General features: G+C 49.4%; 1 protein-coding gene across 2 annotated transcripts in view; it reads left to right on the top strand.

Moving 5' to 3' along the window:
* KIRREL3 (kin of IRRE like 3 (Drosophila)) overlaps nucleotides 1-15,829 on the top strand; it is a 123,666-nt gene that overhangs the window by 49,340 nt on the left and 58,497 nt on the right. The gene's annotated exons all lie outside the window — the stretch shown is intronic.

Below are 15,829 nucleotides of genomic sequence, written 5' to 3'. Positions count from 1 at the left end.
TGCCAAGAATGTCCTATTTTCTGCACCTCCCATATGCCACACGATTCACAAAGGATAAAAATAATTAGCCGGAGTGTCTCAAGGACGATTGGCAAGTACCCAGGAGCTGAGAGTTCCCCTGATGTGTTGTCCTCGAAAGTGAAGGAGAAAACTTCGCCGAGAAGCCAGCTCTGAGTGGCAAGAGGCTGCCAGGTCCAAGGGAGCAGGCTGGGCAGAAGGGAGCTCTGCCCATCACTCCTGCCGAGGAGCTCGCCGGGCATTTGTGCGGGATCCCTGCCTGCATCTACGGGGCTGTTGTGGGATGCTGCCCCTAAATCTGCTGATGCCAGGGCGGGCTGGTCCCGTGGGGACAAGCCAGGCTTTGGGGTCTCTCCTCTTGCAGCATGTAGGACTTGGCTCCCACCGTCTCTTCCCTCCCCGGCCCTCTCTCACCCACGTCTGAGCAGCCTCTCTGCTTTTGAACCTCATGAGTGTTTCAGTTAATTATTAGGCTTGCTAAATTGTACCATTGGGCTGTCATTAATAATGGAGGGGGTTTGGGGATGGGGCTGGGAGCCGCCTGCTCGGCAGCAGTGTAGTGGTGCAGGGATGAGTGGGGAGCGAAGGAAGAAGCTTTGCATCACTCCCCTGCCTCCCGAGCCCACGCACCCAGCGAGGACCCCATCATTCCCAGCCAGTGTCCCCACCAGCCACCATTTGGGTCCCTCTTTTCCCAGTTTTCAGCCTTGCTTTCCACCATTTAACCCGCTGCCTCTGGGCCAACACACTCTGCCTGTCTTTTTGCTCATTAAGGCACAGCTAGTCTCAAAATGAGAGGTCATAAAGTGATGGAGCTAGTGGCTTTCCAGCACAGCCCTCTTTGGATCCAGAGCTGGGTGACTTTTTTCCATAGCCAATAAGTTCACCGGGAGTTATTTGTTGTGCGAGTCAAAGCTGGCAAAACGTTTCAGCTAGGAAAGGGCAGCAGGGGGATTTGTGTTCCCGAAGGCGTCCACACATTTCACGTGAGCCTTTCTGAAATGAAAGGTTAGGTGTGGGAAAACCCAAAACATCTCTTTTGACATCTTCCAAACATCCCCTTTTGTGCTAACTTTTGTTTAAACTCTTGTTTAACAAAACTGGCCTAAATTCCTAAGAAGCATTCCCTTCCCATTCAGCACAACCTGAGCTTCTCTCCTGCCTTCTCCCTTCAGCCATGGAGCAGCCATCGCAGCAAAACCCTGCACGGCCTCCCTGCTGTATCCCCCCGGCTGCTGCCCCTCGGACAAGCTGCCTTTGTGCTTTCTCATCTCTCGCTTCCCTTTCTCTTTCCTTTCTCCCCATCGTCCAACGGCAGCCGGGACCCGAGTGATTAAAACCTCAGAAGGCAAGGAAGGGGACTTTGATGGATGCTTTTGGTAATGCCGGTAGCATCTCTATCTGTACGCCCTGCCGGGGAAATCCATCTTCCACCGCACAAGAGCCATTGCAGTGTAACGCAGGGGCTCCCGGCAGCCCTCTGCACGTGTCCGGCCGTAAGAGGGTTGGTGCCTGCAGGACATGCCGAGCATTTTAAGTGACCTCCCCGCTGCAGTGGGAGGCAGGTCCAGCCCTCCTCATGGCGATGCTGTAACGGGACAGCTCGTGTCCCGTCCCACGGAAGCAGCGTGCACCAGGGATGTCCGGCTGCCAGGCATCCAGGAATGCATCCCGACCCCTCCGGCTCTGTGCTGGGCAGCCTCTGCCACCAGAAAAAATAGCTGTGGCCAAAGATGGCCAGGCAGCACCTACAGCAGTTCGTGCTGTCTTTGCCTGTATTGGGAAGAGATCCAAACGAGCTCCAAGTTCGGGGGCTGTAGCATCCCAAAAGCATTGCCTTGGGGCTCCAGGCTAGGGATCCGGTGCTTGTGTTTATTTTTGTTAGCATTAATTGTTTTATTATATACTTTTATTAATGCCTTTGGTGTTCGTTTGTGGGTCAAACTGAATGAGAGCCTCTCGCACTCAAGTGTTTTTGGACAGTGGGAATCATGTGAAAGATCTGATAGAGCCCCTCAAAACAGGAATGAAAAGCTGATATGCCATGACCAAAAATAGCATCACCTCCCAGCTTGTTCTGTGTCCTCTGAGACTTCTTTGCTGTGGCTGACCAGGGTCATTTCTGCTCAGACCTGTGATAAAACTGAGCACAGGCTTGGTGAGAAGATACCTGGTACGGTGGGAGTTGAGATGTAGTTAGTGCTGTCCTGGCTGCGTTGCTCTGTGCAGGTGGTATTGGGATAAATAGTCACGTCTTCGGTCTTAAGGAAGAGAGTGGACTTAGGGGAGTTGCTGCTTTTCAGCCCATAATGTTTCAGGATGTTAGGTGGAGGAAGAATAGAACTGCAAGAAAAGAGGGGGAGCTGGGGACAAAATCTACCAAAAAAATCAGAAGGAAATGCAACTGTTTCTGCCACAGTAACTCCTGGGAGTTGTCACTCAGACACCTTGCACTCGCTCCCCTTCTCTTTCCTCGCCTCATTTCCCAGGTCAAACCAAACCTGCTCAGATGCACCATCACCCTCCAAGAGGAAGGAGAGTCCCTTACTGAAATATTTCCCCTGTTGACATGTTGTTGCCTTCTTTGCTATTGATTCCTTAATTAAAAAAGAGTAAAATTCCACAGAAGCAGACATTTCTCTGAAACACTCCATCAGTCAAAAAAAAAAAAAGAAAAGGAAAAAAAATCAATATCCTATTTAGAAAAAAAACATTTGGGAGCAGGTTTTGGAGCAGCCCTAGGTAGTACCTCCCCAAGAGTAACAGCAAAGAAAGGAAAGGCCATGTCCTGCAGCGAGCGGAGGGCTCCAGTACCTAATGAATTTATACATCGTCACCCCAGCAAGCCTACGAGCACCTCACACATCTTGCTATTTTACTATTAACAGTTGCCAAGCTGTAAACTGCTCATAAAGCAAAGCATCTTTCAAAATCAATGTATCGGGGGGTGGTAGGAAAGTGTAACGCACCATTTTCTTCCGTGAGTGTCAGGGTCCGGCTGGCAGGATGGGCTGGGAGGAGACCGCATGCTGCAGGGAAGATGTAATTAGCTCAACTCTACTCCCTTCTGCAGTTGCTTTAGCTCAGCTTGTTTTGTTAGCTCTTTCTTCCCATGCTCTCCAGTCCCTTTTCTCTTCGCTGTCTTCCTTTCGTCTGGTCTTCTCCCACAAACCCAACCATTTCTATTAAGGTTGTCACTGTTTTTAGAGGGCTGAAGCCTGGGGAACCTAAGGGTGGGGTGACACCAGTACCTTTGTGCTCTGCTCAGAGAAAAACCCTTGCAAAAACACCAAGACGTAGCAAAACCAAAGCCATTATTCTCAGGATCCTCCTGTCATGGCTTTAAGCAGGCACCAGGAAGGATTCCTGCCATTGCAACCCAATTTTTCCACTACTATGCAATTTGCAGGCTATCGGGGCACAGTCTATTAGTGGGCCTGGCTCTGTGGGGATGCCTTCAAAGAGGGGACCTGAGAGCAAACGGCAGCCCAGGGGAATTCCCTCCGAACAGAGGTTTAAAGGCTTGGGTAATTTATCTTAAAAAGTGTATCTGCTAGCAGTTTATGAAAGGATGGATGACCTCAGGCAGGGCTGTGGAACGGGATGGCAGACAAGGGCATTCAAAGTTTGTGCCTGCGAGGCTGAACCTTTCCATACGGCATGCGATGGAACTGTGCCGCTGCCTGATAACCAGATTTAGACTGAATCCAGACACATGTCAATGCTGGGAACATCGTGATTGATCGTGCTCCCTCCTGGAAGGACTGGTTTTGGTTTCCTTCGCAACATCTAGCTCTGGCCAGTATCAGAGAGAGATAAGGCATCACAGTGCATTGATCAAACCCCATCTGATGGTTGCCAGATTCATTTGTAATGATTTGCTTGGCCCTTATTGCTGCCACAGCTGAAGGAAGGTCTGCAGAGCCCATGACCTCTGCAACTTAGGGACACACATCCCTGGCATTCGGCAAACCCCGCATGGGACCTGTTGTCTAGGTAACATCATCCATGGGTCAGTTTGCTTTATTTTTAAATGCTGCACACAGCACTTACTTAAAATATAGCGGGGGGGGGGTGGGGTCTTGTTTGATGGAGCAAGATGTCTGGCTGCAATTACACTTTTGCACAAGGAAAGCCGCAACAGGGCTGACTTAGCCAGTTAGCATGGCATGCCATAGGATTCCTACTGTCCTGCAGGCGGGAGTGGGGTTAGGACCTTCTCTGGCACAGCTGTAGGAAAATTCAGGGTAAGAATAAGAGGCTCAGGCCAGTCATGTCAGGCAAGAAGTGTTTTCTAACCTGCTAGAGCCCCAGTGCTGGTTGCCACAGCGGTTTTGTGTCCAGCTACTTTGCACGGCTGCAGTACTGGGGAGATGGGAATGAAGAATACCACTGACAGATCTGGGACATGCCAGGGGATTAGTCTCTTTTTAAGGCCTTCATTTAATATTTCTGATGGCGTCTTACACCCAGGAGGGTTTGGCTGGTACCCAGATCAAAGCTCTCCGCTCCCAGCTTACCCCTGCGTGCACCATCCTTGTCTCGGTGCTACCGCAAGGCAACCACTAAGCGCCGTATTTCCATCTCCCCAGTGGGTCTCCCTGGCATGAGCTGCCGTGGATTCCTCCACAGCAGCACGGCCAGGGATCTGAGCAGGAATCTCCCCTGACAAAGGCTGGAAAGAGCATTGCTCAACTCGTTGCACAGCCCGTTCCCACCTAGGAAGGAGGGAGGGATCTCCAAGGTCTTCCAATTACTGACCTGCAAACAGGAATATTGCCGTGGCCTGTGCTGATAGGCACTGGAAAGGGACAGATCAACATGGCTGTACTTCATTTCCAACAGCCACAGTGTAGAGATGAGCTGTAGGCAACAACCCACATCCTCATCCAATCCCACATTAGCCCGTCTCCATCAGACAATCACGCTTTAAGGTCCTGGAAGTCTCTCCATCCCTCCAAACTCAAATCTGTGCTGAAATCAGGTGCTCAGTGCTTGGGAGCAAGTGTCTGTGCACAAATACAGATGGTTGAGTCAACCAAGCTTCTCTCGATCTTCTTGTCATTGCTGCCAAGCTGCAAAGGTGAGATAGGAGCTTTCCCAGCAGCTGTTGGGTCTGACCCAACGTGTCCATGGAGAGCAGCATGGGCAGCGCTGCCTTCTCAGTGCACGCAACAGCCTAAAATCCTGCATGCCACCCTTCCTAGTCACCTGAAGTTAACAGGGCTGAAACATCTTCATCCTTTCACTCAGTTTGATTAGCTTGCTATGCAAACAGCTGGGGACAGAGAAACCACAGGAACAAACAAAGAGGCATCCTGCATCTGTGAAACAGCAGTAACAGGTCACATCCTAGGCATGGGCAGTGCAGGGGGGATTTTTCCCAGCTTGGCCTAAGGTCTTGTCTTTTCTTACCCCATTCCTGTTCCCAGCTCCCTCAGTGACAAATCCCAACATCCAGATCCAGGCTTTCTGCCTCCTTCTCCAGCCCTGGGCTGGAGTTGAGAAAAGCAGTAACAGCCAACTGCTTTGCAGGGTGGGCATGGTTTAAAGGGGAGCATGTGATAAAGCTGTGGCCTTTAAGGAAAAGAGGAAAGAAAAATCATCCTTTCACCTTTAAAAAAAAAAATAAAATCAATCCTCCCAAAACCAAAGTAGAAAAAAAACCTCTTCAAATTGCAGTCTAGGCATGACAAGGCACACCTGTGATTTCTCAATCAAGTGACAGAGTGCCCCTGTGTTGGTAGGAGCAGGCAGGGCTCCTCTCTGTCATCCAAGGCCAGCTCAGCCAGCTGAAACCAGGTACTTGCAAATCACAGCTGGGCAAGGCTGAGAAATGCCACCCAGAGAGGGGAGTGCAGAGAGCCTCTGGGACTCAGCAGTTGCATCAGCACCAGGGCCGCGACAGTGAAAATTAGGTACTGAGCTGGAAACACAAGCACCTTTTTTTTTTTTTTCTTCCCCTGAAAACCAGGCAGGAGCCTGGAGGATTGAGGCTGGAGATGCAGCAAGGCTCAAAAAACAAACCTTCCCTTGCTCTCCTCACCCTGCAGGGAGTGGGGAAGGGCTGTGCCCATCCCTGGGGAATCTCCCACCCACCATCTTTCCTGGACACAGACCAAGATGGGGAGTTTTTCCTGGTGCTGAGCAGTGGGAGGTGATGCCCTCCCTGCTCTCAATACCAGAGCAGAGGGATGAGTCCTTCCCCTTTTAGCTCATTACCTTACACATTTATTGTTTTGCTAGTGCACCAGCCTCCCAGCAAAACCCACCTAAAGGAAAATGCAGGATTCAGCTGTGCTGGGTCTCCTGTCCCTGTAAGGGCTCAGCACTTGCTGTTAGAATAGTACATACCTGTGGCTAATTAACAGAAGAGGTGTTGGTTAGCAAAGGTCAAAGCATTTGCAGCCTCAGGATGGATCCAGATAATGAAGCCCCTAATTTTAACAACTGAGTCCCAGTCTCCCACTTCTTCCAGCTGTGCTCTGCATCACAGAGTTTTTGTGGTACCTCCTGGTTTCTACAGGACCAACAGCACCCAGGCACTGGGGACACATGCCCAGCAAGCACACCAGGATGAGCTCACAGCGGGCATTTATTTCCAATTTGCTTGAGTGCCATAAATTTGCACAGAGCACAGCAGGGACCCAGCGCTCTGCAGATGAGACCTGCTCTCAGTAATAGGCAAGCACCCCGCATGCGGGTGAGAAGCAGGCAACACAACTCAGGCCTTTGAACCTCACCAGAGCAGGCAGGATTTCTCCCATCCCATCCTGCAGAAGAAGAGATCTAAGAGCAGCTCCCACCAGCAGCAGCTGGCTGAAGGAGGGGGCCACCTGATGGGGTTTGCTCCAGAGCATACTTTCTTCCCCCTTTTTTTAAGTGAACAGTAATAATCTTTTTTTTTTTTGAACAATTTGAAATTATCTGACATATGGGAAAAATAATGAATTCTGTTTTTTGCCTGCATTCTCTGATCTGTCAGTCTGCACCCAGGAGCCACGCACGCAGGGGGAAGAGGAGGAGGCAGGGGGTGCTGGCCTACATTGGCTAGATGATTTTTTCCTGCCTATCCCCCCTTCCAGGAGAAGGTTCAGGCATGTCCTACAGTTGAGGGGAGACAGGCTCTGCCACAGCCTTTTGCTTTAGCCCTTTGTATTTGTTTGTGGGAGGGTGTCGGAGGTGGTTTGTGGCTCCAGTAAAGAGATGTGCTTGGAGGACCTTTCTGTAGTATGGCTCTTTTCTGGTGTTCACAGGCTTGGGAACTTGACCTGCCAGGTCCCTGCTCCTTCTCTGTGCCTGCTGGCTGACAAGCTGAGCAGTGCTTAGAGGCTCCGAGAGAGATGAACACAAGGCTATGCTGTTTAGTTTTAGCATCATCCCCAAAAGTGTCTTAAATCATAGCCCAGCGTAGGATTGCTGAAGATGCTGCAGCTTCTGCAGAGTCCCACGTGCCTGTGTGGGATGCCAAAACCGCAGCCCCCTGCCCTCCCTCTGAAGAGGATGGGGTCCTGCCCTGCTCCCAGCACAGGAGTGCCATAGGTCTCAGTGCAGGGTAGCTGGGGTCACACAGGAGCAGGGACAAGGGGCTGATCCAGCTGGGAAAGCCTGGGATTCAGCATGACTTCACTTCCAGTTCAGCAGACCACATAGCCCATTTGTGCCTCAGTTTCCCCTCTTCGATACATGCACAGTTCCCTGCATCAATGTGATTACAGTGGTAGCAAGGCCAGTTGGGCAGTTAATTTTTTCTCCCATCCCTCCCGACACACATCTAGGAAGCTTTACCCTGACCTTCCCTCCATCCCCTGACAGGCAGAAGTGGAGCCATTACTCACAATTGCCACAGGTCACACATCCGCCTCTCTTCTTAGTCGTCAGCAATGCCCTTCAGTTTAAGGAGAGCGAGGGCAACTTATTGTAGACAGAAACAAAGCAAAACAGCTCCCTCCAAAGACTTCAGGACCCAAATTAGGGCTTGGCAGTAGCTGTTGACATGATCCATCCAAACACCAACTTGATTGGGAGAATTAAATGAGGAACTGGCAAATGCAATATATTTGCTGGGGTTGTATTTCCCTTTCAACTAGAAGAGGAAATTTTAAGTTTCTTACTCTTTGTAGAGAGAATATTTCAAGTAAACAATCAATACCTGGCCAGCTACCTGTCTGCCTGCATGCACAGCATCTGGCTGTTTATTAAAGCTTGGAGTTGTTTGCCAAAACTTTTTTCCCCTCATATGAAAGGCTTTTCAGTAGAATACAAATGCTCACTTATCCTGTGTCAGGTCTGCTTGTGTTTTCTCCAAAAACGGATGCTGCCCAGAGCAGTGTCTCACAAAGGAGTTCAGAACTTTGAAATCTAGTTTAATTCCAATCCAACATGAAAATCAGATATTGAAAACACTCTCTAGAAAAGAAACTGGGACCAACACCCCCCAGCTTGAAAAAGCAGAGTATTACAGTGATAGTCCTCCACATGACCTGGAGGATTTGGTGGGGGAAGATCAGCCCCTCCTGAGCAGAGAACAGGAAAGCGGAGCTGAGCTGGCAAGTTCAGGCAGAGTTTTGCTGCAATTAACTGAAGCCACCTCTGCAAAGCTTTTCTGGGTTTGAGGAATCTGCATTCTCCAGCAGGACACCATTCCACTGGAGAAATCCAACCTGCTGACCCAAAGAAATCTAGAACATGTGGGACTTTCATGGGCTGGATGAAAACAGAGATAAATCATTAGAGGGGAGGGGAAAAAAAAGTTTTAGGAAATATTAGCAGTTTGTTTCCCACGAGCTTCCTATTGTGAGGGGGGTCCATGGCTCACCTCAGCTGCAGAGACAGACAGACAGGAGGGATGCAGGTTGCTTTGGGTGCTGAGCTGTCACCCTCCCCTGGCTGCCAGGGCAGCATTGCTGTGTCCACCTGGGATGGAGAGGAGACATCATTGCTGGCAACCCACCCACTCACTCTCCTGCTCAGACACGCACGCACTGAAGTGCCACAAGACAAATAGGACCGAGAAAGAGATGCACTATTTAAACTTTCATCACTATTTTTCTCCCTGCTCCCCTTGTTTCTTTTGATTTATTTTTTAGCATGTTTTCCCCAGGCTGCGCTGTTCGCCTGCATCTGTTTCCTCTCCTTCTTCACTCAGCAGCAGCCAGGCACCTTTCCAGGGGCACCCGCAGCTGCCCTGCATTTTTCAGGCTGTCCAGGCTCAGCTCCCTTGGGTCAGCAAGAAGAACGAGGCAGCAGAGCTGCATTGGGCTGCGGTAGATGCAGGCTGGACACAGAGGAACAACAGAGGACCTCTAGCCATGACACCCTCCTTTTTCTATCCATCCCTGGCCAAGCAAGGACTCTGGGGCAGTCCATTAAGACTTGTCTGTATTGCACGGACCATGCGATTGCCATCCGAGAGCCCCATCCCATTGCCACCCTTCCCAGGGTGGGTGACCCTGCCAGGGCTTGGCATGGGAGAGATGCAGAAAGGGTGCCAGTCACTCAGGCATCCTCCAAACGACCAGCCTTCCATCCCACGCCAATCTTAGCAGGGCCAGAGGCTGGCAGCACACGGGTGGGGGGCTGTATGCTTTGAAGCAATGCCAGAGTTGGCACCACAGCCAGTGCGGCCTCTGTAAATTGACAGTGCACAACGTGGACTGAATTTTTTTCAGCCTGCCTTATGTAGGGAAGGAGGACACAGGCAGCTTCGCTGCTTGTTTCCCTTGCAGAAGAAATGAGCCTCATCCTGCTGAGCAGCCTGCAGACAGAAACGGTCTCCAGGTTTCAGACATAAAGGAAAATCTGGTCAGTCATGCTTGCAGAGGGGAATATTACGAGTTGGAGCCAGGACTCTCAGCCCTGCGACTGACCCCATTTGCAAACTCAGACCACTTGCTCAGTATCATCCCTTTTTCCTTACCTGCCAAAGCTCCTCATCTGCAAAGAGACTGCAATCCTAATTGCGTCGGGAAGGGGAGAGGTAGAATGGATGCGTGTCAAGATGATTGAGGGGAAGGTGCAATTGCAATCCAGGATTAGGTTTCCTCCAGAGCGCAGGTCACCAAGCCCCACAGACTTGCCATAAGTCTCCAGTTAGCACTGTCCTGAAAAACATAACCCGTGACAGCATTCAGACATAGCAAAATCTCAGCCTTCAAAGTGTTGGACAAAACCTAAGAGCCTGTTTATATCCTTCCTAGCTCTGAAGAGCTGCTGGAAATCTGAATCCTAAATGTGTAAAGTCCTGATAAATGAAAAGCTAAACATTCATGTAGCTGTAAGCTGCTCTGCAGTGGTGTAGGCCCTCACAATTTGTAGCCTTCAGGCCTGATAATACAGGGAGACCCTAGGCAGTCTGCTGGAAAACTACTGCCAGAAACACAATCCCTGTAAGGGGATTCTCTTATCCAGTGTAGCAAGCTCCATCCTAAAAGCAGTTTTGTTTTCTAGCCCCTTTTCCTCCTCCTGGGAAGCTATCCTAGATACTTGATGAAACAGAGAACTTACTTTCTTCCTCAGTGTCCAAATTTTCCTGCTTTTTCCCTTGTCTTCTCCTGACCTTCCCCCGGTCCTTTCACTGCAACCAGCCATAGTCTTCCCAGCCTTCATTTTGCCAAATTAGACAAAGCAATCTCTTCTGATCTCACCTGGTAGGAAAGCTGCTCTTTTCCTTTGATCAGCTCCCCAGCCTTTCTCCATGCCTATACCAAACAGAGTTCAACATCCATGAGTGTGGCCAAAGCCCTCCCAGGATCTCAAGAGCATCTTGCAGAGCAACACCACTGGCCTCTGCAAAACAGAGGCTGGCAGGGAAAGCGGACATTGGCTGCAAAGAGGAGGCAGTTCCCTGCAGTTATCAAGCAGAGCAGAGGACACGCCAGTCCCAAGTGGAGCACAGGAATGATAGAGCAGCTAATTAACTTGTCATTTTGCTGAACATCATTAACAGCAAGCTTATTGTCAAAGTCACACCCCGCCAGTCTTGCTGCGTTAACCACTTGCAGAGGGCAAGTACCTGCTTCTTTTTGGAGCAGGACAGGATCTTCCTGGGAAAGTAAGGAGACCACGGAGGCTGCAGGTTGAATCCTGCTTCTTTCACAAGCACCTCACCAGGAGCAGAGATCAGATTTGCAAAGGAAAACCCTCTTTGCAGGGTTTGTATTGCAAAAAACTTCCACGCAGCAAGCAGCTGTATGCAGATCAGGGCAGCGCCTGGTTACAGTCACCCAGAGCAAGTGTACTATGATGCCCTCATAAGCTTGACTTGTCTACAAGAGGCAAACATGGCCCTTTGACAAGCCTGCAATGCAACGTCTGAATACACAAACACTTTGCTGTACCAGAGCAAAGCTTCCAGATCCATCCTCACTGCATGAGAGGGTGAGCTGAGCCAGCTGAATCCCTCCAGGCTGTCTCCCTGGGGCTCCCTGTGCTTTCCTTACTGTGGAGACAAAATACAGGAGCAAACATACCTTTGTTTGGCTTAGCTTCATCATCTCCATGGGGCCTTGTGTTTGCAGAGCGCAGTCTTGCTGGAAGGTGGCTGGCCCACCAAGTTCTCTTAGCAATCCACTGCAGAGTGCTGGGGATGCTTGTGGTCTATGCTTAGATTCAGCTTTTGGAGCTAGGAAACACCTCGCAACAGTTCATGATCACCAAAAGCATCTTCTGGTCACTGTTATTTGCTTAACACGCATCTGAGATGAGCCCAGACCCTTGAGTGCCACAGACCCTGTAGGGAAGATGATGAGCAATGCATCAGCGATGCCTTACCCAAGGGATCTCGTTCCTCAGGGGACACTTGTGCTGAGTCTCATGTCAGCTGAACATTACTTGCAGATACATGGCTCAGAGCAGTCCTCAGGGGCTGCTCAGTATCTGTCTTTGCAGCCCAGCAGCTGGGTGGCCCTTCCCCACCAGTGAGCATTTGAGGTTGAATCTGTTAATACTGTCCCAAGAAGAGGAGGCTTGTTACACAAACCCAACAGCAAGGAGGTACCAGCCACATCAACAGAAAAAAAAAAAAAGTCAGCATTAATTAGGAGCAAGTGCTGGTGGCTGGCAGGGTTTTTTTGCTTTCTCCACTTCCAGGAGCTGACTCCTGCCTAGAGGATCCTGTTATCTCAATAAATATTGCTAATAATTAAGGCTCTGTCTGCTTGCCACAACACTGTCCAGCTGCCACGAGCATTTAGAGACATCTATGTTATTCCTTAGCCAAAGCTGCAGTGTTAGCCTGGGGTATTAGTTCAACGCTGAATAATTCTGCGTGGTCTCATTGATTAATCATACAGTTAAGTCTTGCAGGGCAGGACTGTATGCAGGAAAGCCTCTAACTAGCCAACTAATTTAAGAAGTTGCTGAATGCACAGCCCAAGAGCAACACTCATTTATTTGTATTTCTTTATGCTGATGTGTTATAAAACATGCTTCTCCCAAAGCGCTCCAAAGGGCAAGGAGCAGAGACCCCAAGCTGTCCTTACTCATCCAGGCAGCCCACAGCTATGGAGAAGATTAATGCCTGTCCAAGGCTGGTTTAAAAATATTCAGCAAGCCCCGCATTTTGACAGAAAAATCAGGGTTTTGATGGGGAGAAGCTTGTCATTGTTTCTTTGGAAAGTTCTGTCTGCAGTGAAGAAAAGAACAGTTCTCCAGCTGAGGTCCCGAGTGCACTGTGAGGAACAGGAGACCTTCTGCTGGGGCATTTCACCTCCCACCCTAGAAGGTCTCAGGGCAATGTCCATTTGGGGATAATCTGTGTGGACTCCTACTCCATAAGCAGCTGCATGTCATCCTTCTCTCTGGCTTGTTCCTACTCCTGTGGGCTTGAGCCATCATGGATCCCTTCTCTTTTATTCTCTTTTTAAACTTTCCAGGCATGTAAAGGTTAATTCCATTTTCTTTGCTGTCAGGAATCCCCCCCCCCCAACCCCAACCAACTCTTCCTATTTATATCCCTATATTAATCAGAAAGGCTGACATTTCTACATCTACGTGATTAAAAATTAGGAGACTGGATTCTGTAGTGGTGCCTTATAATAACCAATCCTGGGAGCACAGTGGATGAATAATGGATCATGGCTCTGTGCTACCAGCTTCTTGCTTTCCCTTCTTTCTTCTCCGCTTTTTATCTTTCATTCTTCTCTTCCTCCTCCTCCTTTCCCAGGCTCAAGTTTGAGTGGGGAAAGAATACATCCATCCTTCTTTTTGCAGAAGTTAGAGCTGTTGAGAGACATCACTAATTCCTATTCATCAGACCCTCTCCTCCCCAACCAGATCCACTGGTTAGTGAGCCTGGAGACCATCAACAATTCATGGCTACATGAATAACTGGGGGATCATAACCGCTTACTTGGGAAGATGTAATCAGGACCCATTCTCTCTTCTTCTCTTATCTCCTTAAACAGCTCCCCAAGTTTTGCTGCTAATCCAGTAGAGACAAACAGGAGCAAAACATGGATTAGAAAACAAGGTTTTCTGGCACAGGGAAGACAAGTGGTGCCATGTTTGTCTGCATTAGGTTGTCCCCTAGGTGCCATGGGCAGCTAAGGCACAGGCTGGACTGCTTTGAGGGGGTGATGTTAAGCCAGTGGCTGCAAAAAAAAAAAAGAGTCTTCAGATGTCAGCCAGTGGGACTAGCCATTTACAGGACATCAGTCAGGATTATTAAACATCCCACCATAAAAGTCCCTTCATTTAATTCCAAGATGCTCTTCAGAGAAAGGCTTGTGGGTTGGTTTTTTCCCTGCTTCACAAGATAGATTTCCAGTATTTTACAAGCTGAGGTCAAATTCAATTAATAGCTTCAGTGAGGGGGAAAAAAAAACCTATTGAAAAATATCAGTTTGGGGTTTTTTAAAGCAGTATAAACTCATCCAATGAAAGGTGGTAGTTTGGGTTTGGGGTTTTTTTTAAGTGAAAAGAAATACTTCCTTAATAGTTAAATAGCATCAGAATGAAGCTGAATTTTCCACATTTTCTTATTTCAGGAGCTGACACATTTCAACTAACCCAAACCACAGATTTTCACATTTTTTTCACTCTTGTAGCCTGAAAAAAAAAATGTACATTTTGGATCCGTGTAGAAAAGCTTTTTTCCCCAGTCCCTAGGTTCCACCCACTGAGCTGAAAAATCCCATTACTCACAGCATTTGGCAGATGTGTGTGTGACCAGCGTTGTGTGCAACCAGCACATCTGCCTTGCCTACAAATCCTGCACTGATGCAGGCAGCCACCTTTGAATTGTCAGAGAACATAATCCCTTTCCATCTCCTGAATTCTGCCCAGCACTGGAGGAGCCAGCGAAGAGTTTTTAAATGTTTCTCGGCCAGTTAAAATGCTGGGACAGCTCAGGAGCAGAAGCAGAGACATACTTGGGGATTTCAGAGAGGTCTTTGGCCAACTTTGACATTCGCTTTGCATGGCTGAGCCTGGTGCCAGCCAGCTCAGGGAGGGGGAAAGAGCACTGACTTGTAACAAAAGCAGCTCCACTTTGGTGGAAAATTGGCAGGTTTCCCCCAGCTGCATCCCCTCAGTAAGGATGCTGAAGGGTAGGAGGTTTTTGCCACCTGCTTCTGAGCTGGGTGTGAAGCAGCAATTTCTTCCTATCTCCTTTGCTAACATGAGCTCTTCTGCTGCGCAGGAGGGGCTTCAACAGGGATGCCTTTCCACTGCGTCCTCTACATTCCTGCTGGCTTCCCAATGCTGCATGGGCCCCAAGAGCTCCTGAAAGAGGCCATGAGATGGGTGGGCAACACATCTATCTAACAAGACAGGCATTTGGTTTCCCAAAGGATCTGGCTGGGAACAGCTAAACTGACAGCTGTACAGACCTCTCCATCTTCAGAGCAGGGCTTGGCTAGAGCAAACTCAATCAGGGTAGGAGAGATGAAAGGTCCTCTCTGCAGGATGAAAGGACAGCCCCTCTCTCCAGCTGAATTTCCCATCTCTTACCATGCTGGGGGTGTTTAGAGATGCCAGGCTTCAAGTGCTAGTAACAGAAGAGGAGACCATGCTCAGGTGCCCTTCATCTCCTGCTTCCCTGTTTCCATCCCTCCTTGTCTCTGGCATGAAGTACTTCCCAATGCAAGAAACAGAGAGGCCATGGGGCTGTGTGATACCAGCAAACCATGTCCTGTAATGAGGATGCAGCCTCACACAGGCTGTCAGGCTGAGGTGGTCTCAAAGGAAGGTTGAGATCTTAAACGTCTCCTCAACACCCCCGGCAAAAATCTGCTTTCACAGAGGGAGATGCTTAAAAGACTTACCATAGCAAGAGGGAGTCTGACCAAATGAGAGGAGTTTCACAACCTTTTGTGCAGTAAGACAGCAGCACAGATGATGAGTGAAAGCAACAGGGAAATCAAAGCAGAGCAAGGGAGTGCTCAGGGGTTCCTGCATCCCTCCATGACAGAGGGCTGGCAAGGGAGCCCTCTTCAAAGGCAGGCATCTGGAAACAACACACCTGAAGCCCATAGTAAGCTGTTCCCCCCCGAGTGCAATGGGTAACAGTCCAAACCCAGCTCCCCTGCCCTTCTCCTCCAAATCACCCTCACCTACCTTCTCATTTGCAGTCAGAGGAACAGGGGTCAGACCAAAGCCCCTCCAAGCCCCATATCCTGAGTCCAGCAGCAGCAGTTATAGTTGCCTGGGGAAGAATAGAAGAGTAGGGCCAGCAAGCCAGGATATTTCTTTCAGATACTTACCATCCTCCCACAGTTTGCACCTCAGGGACATCCTGGGCCAGAGGTGTTTCTGAATATTTAGTAGCCCTTGGTGGATTTCTCTACCACAGGCTTAATCCTTCATATTA

This window comes from Haliaeetus leucocephalus, unplaced genomic scaffold (assembly GCF_000737465.1).
Source record: "Haliaeetus leucocephalus isolate CR32 unplaced genomic scaffold, Haliaeetus_leucocephalus-4.0 Scaffold773, whole genome shotgun sequence".
NCBI classification, from domain to species: domain Eukaryota; kingdom Metazoa; phylum Chordata; class Aves; order Accipitriformes; family Accipitridae; genus Haliaeetus; species Haliaeetus leucocephalus.
The sequence above is the reverse complement of the archived record's forward strand: the minus strand, read 5'-3'. Positions and strand labels throughout refer to the sequence as shown.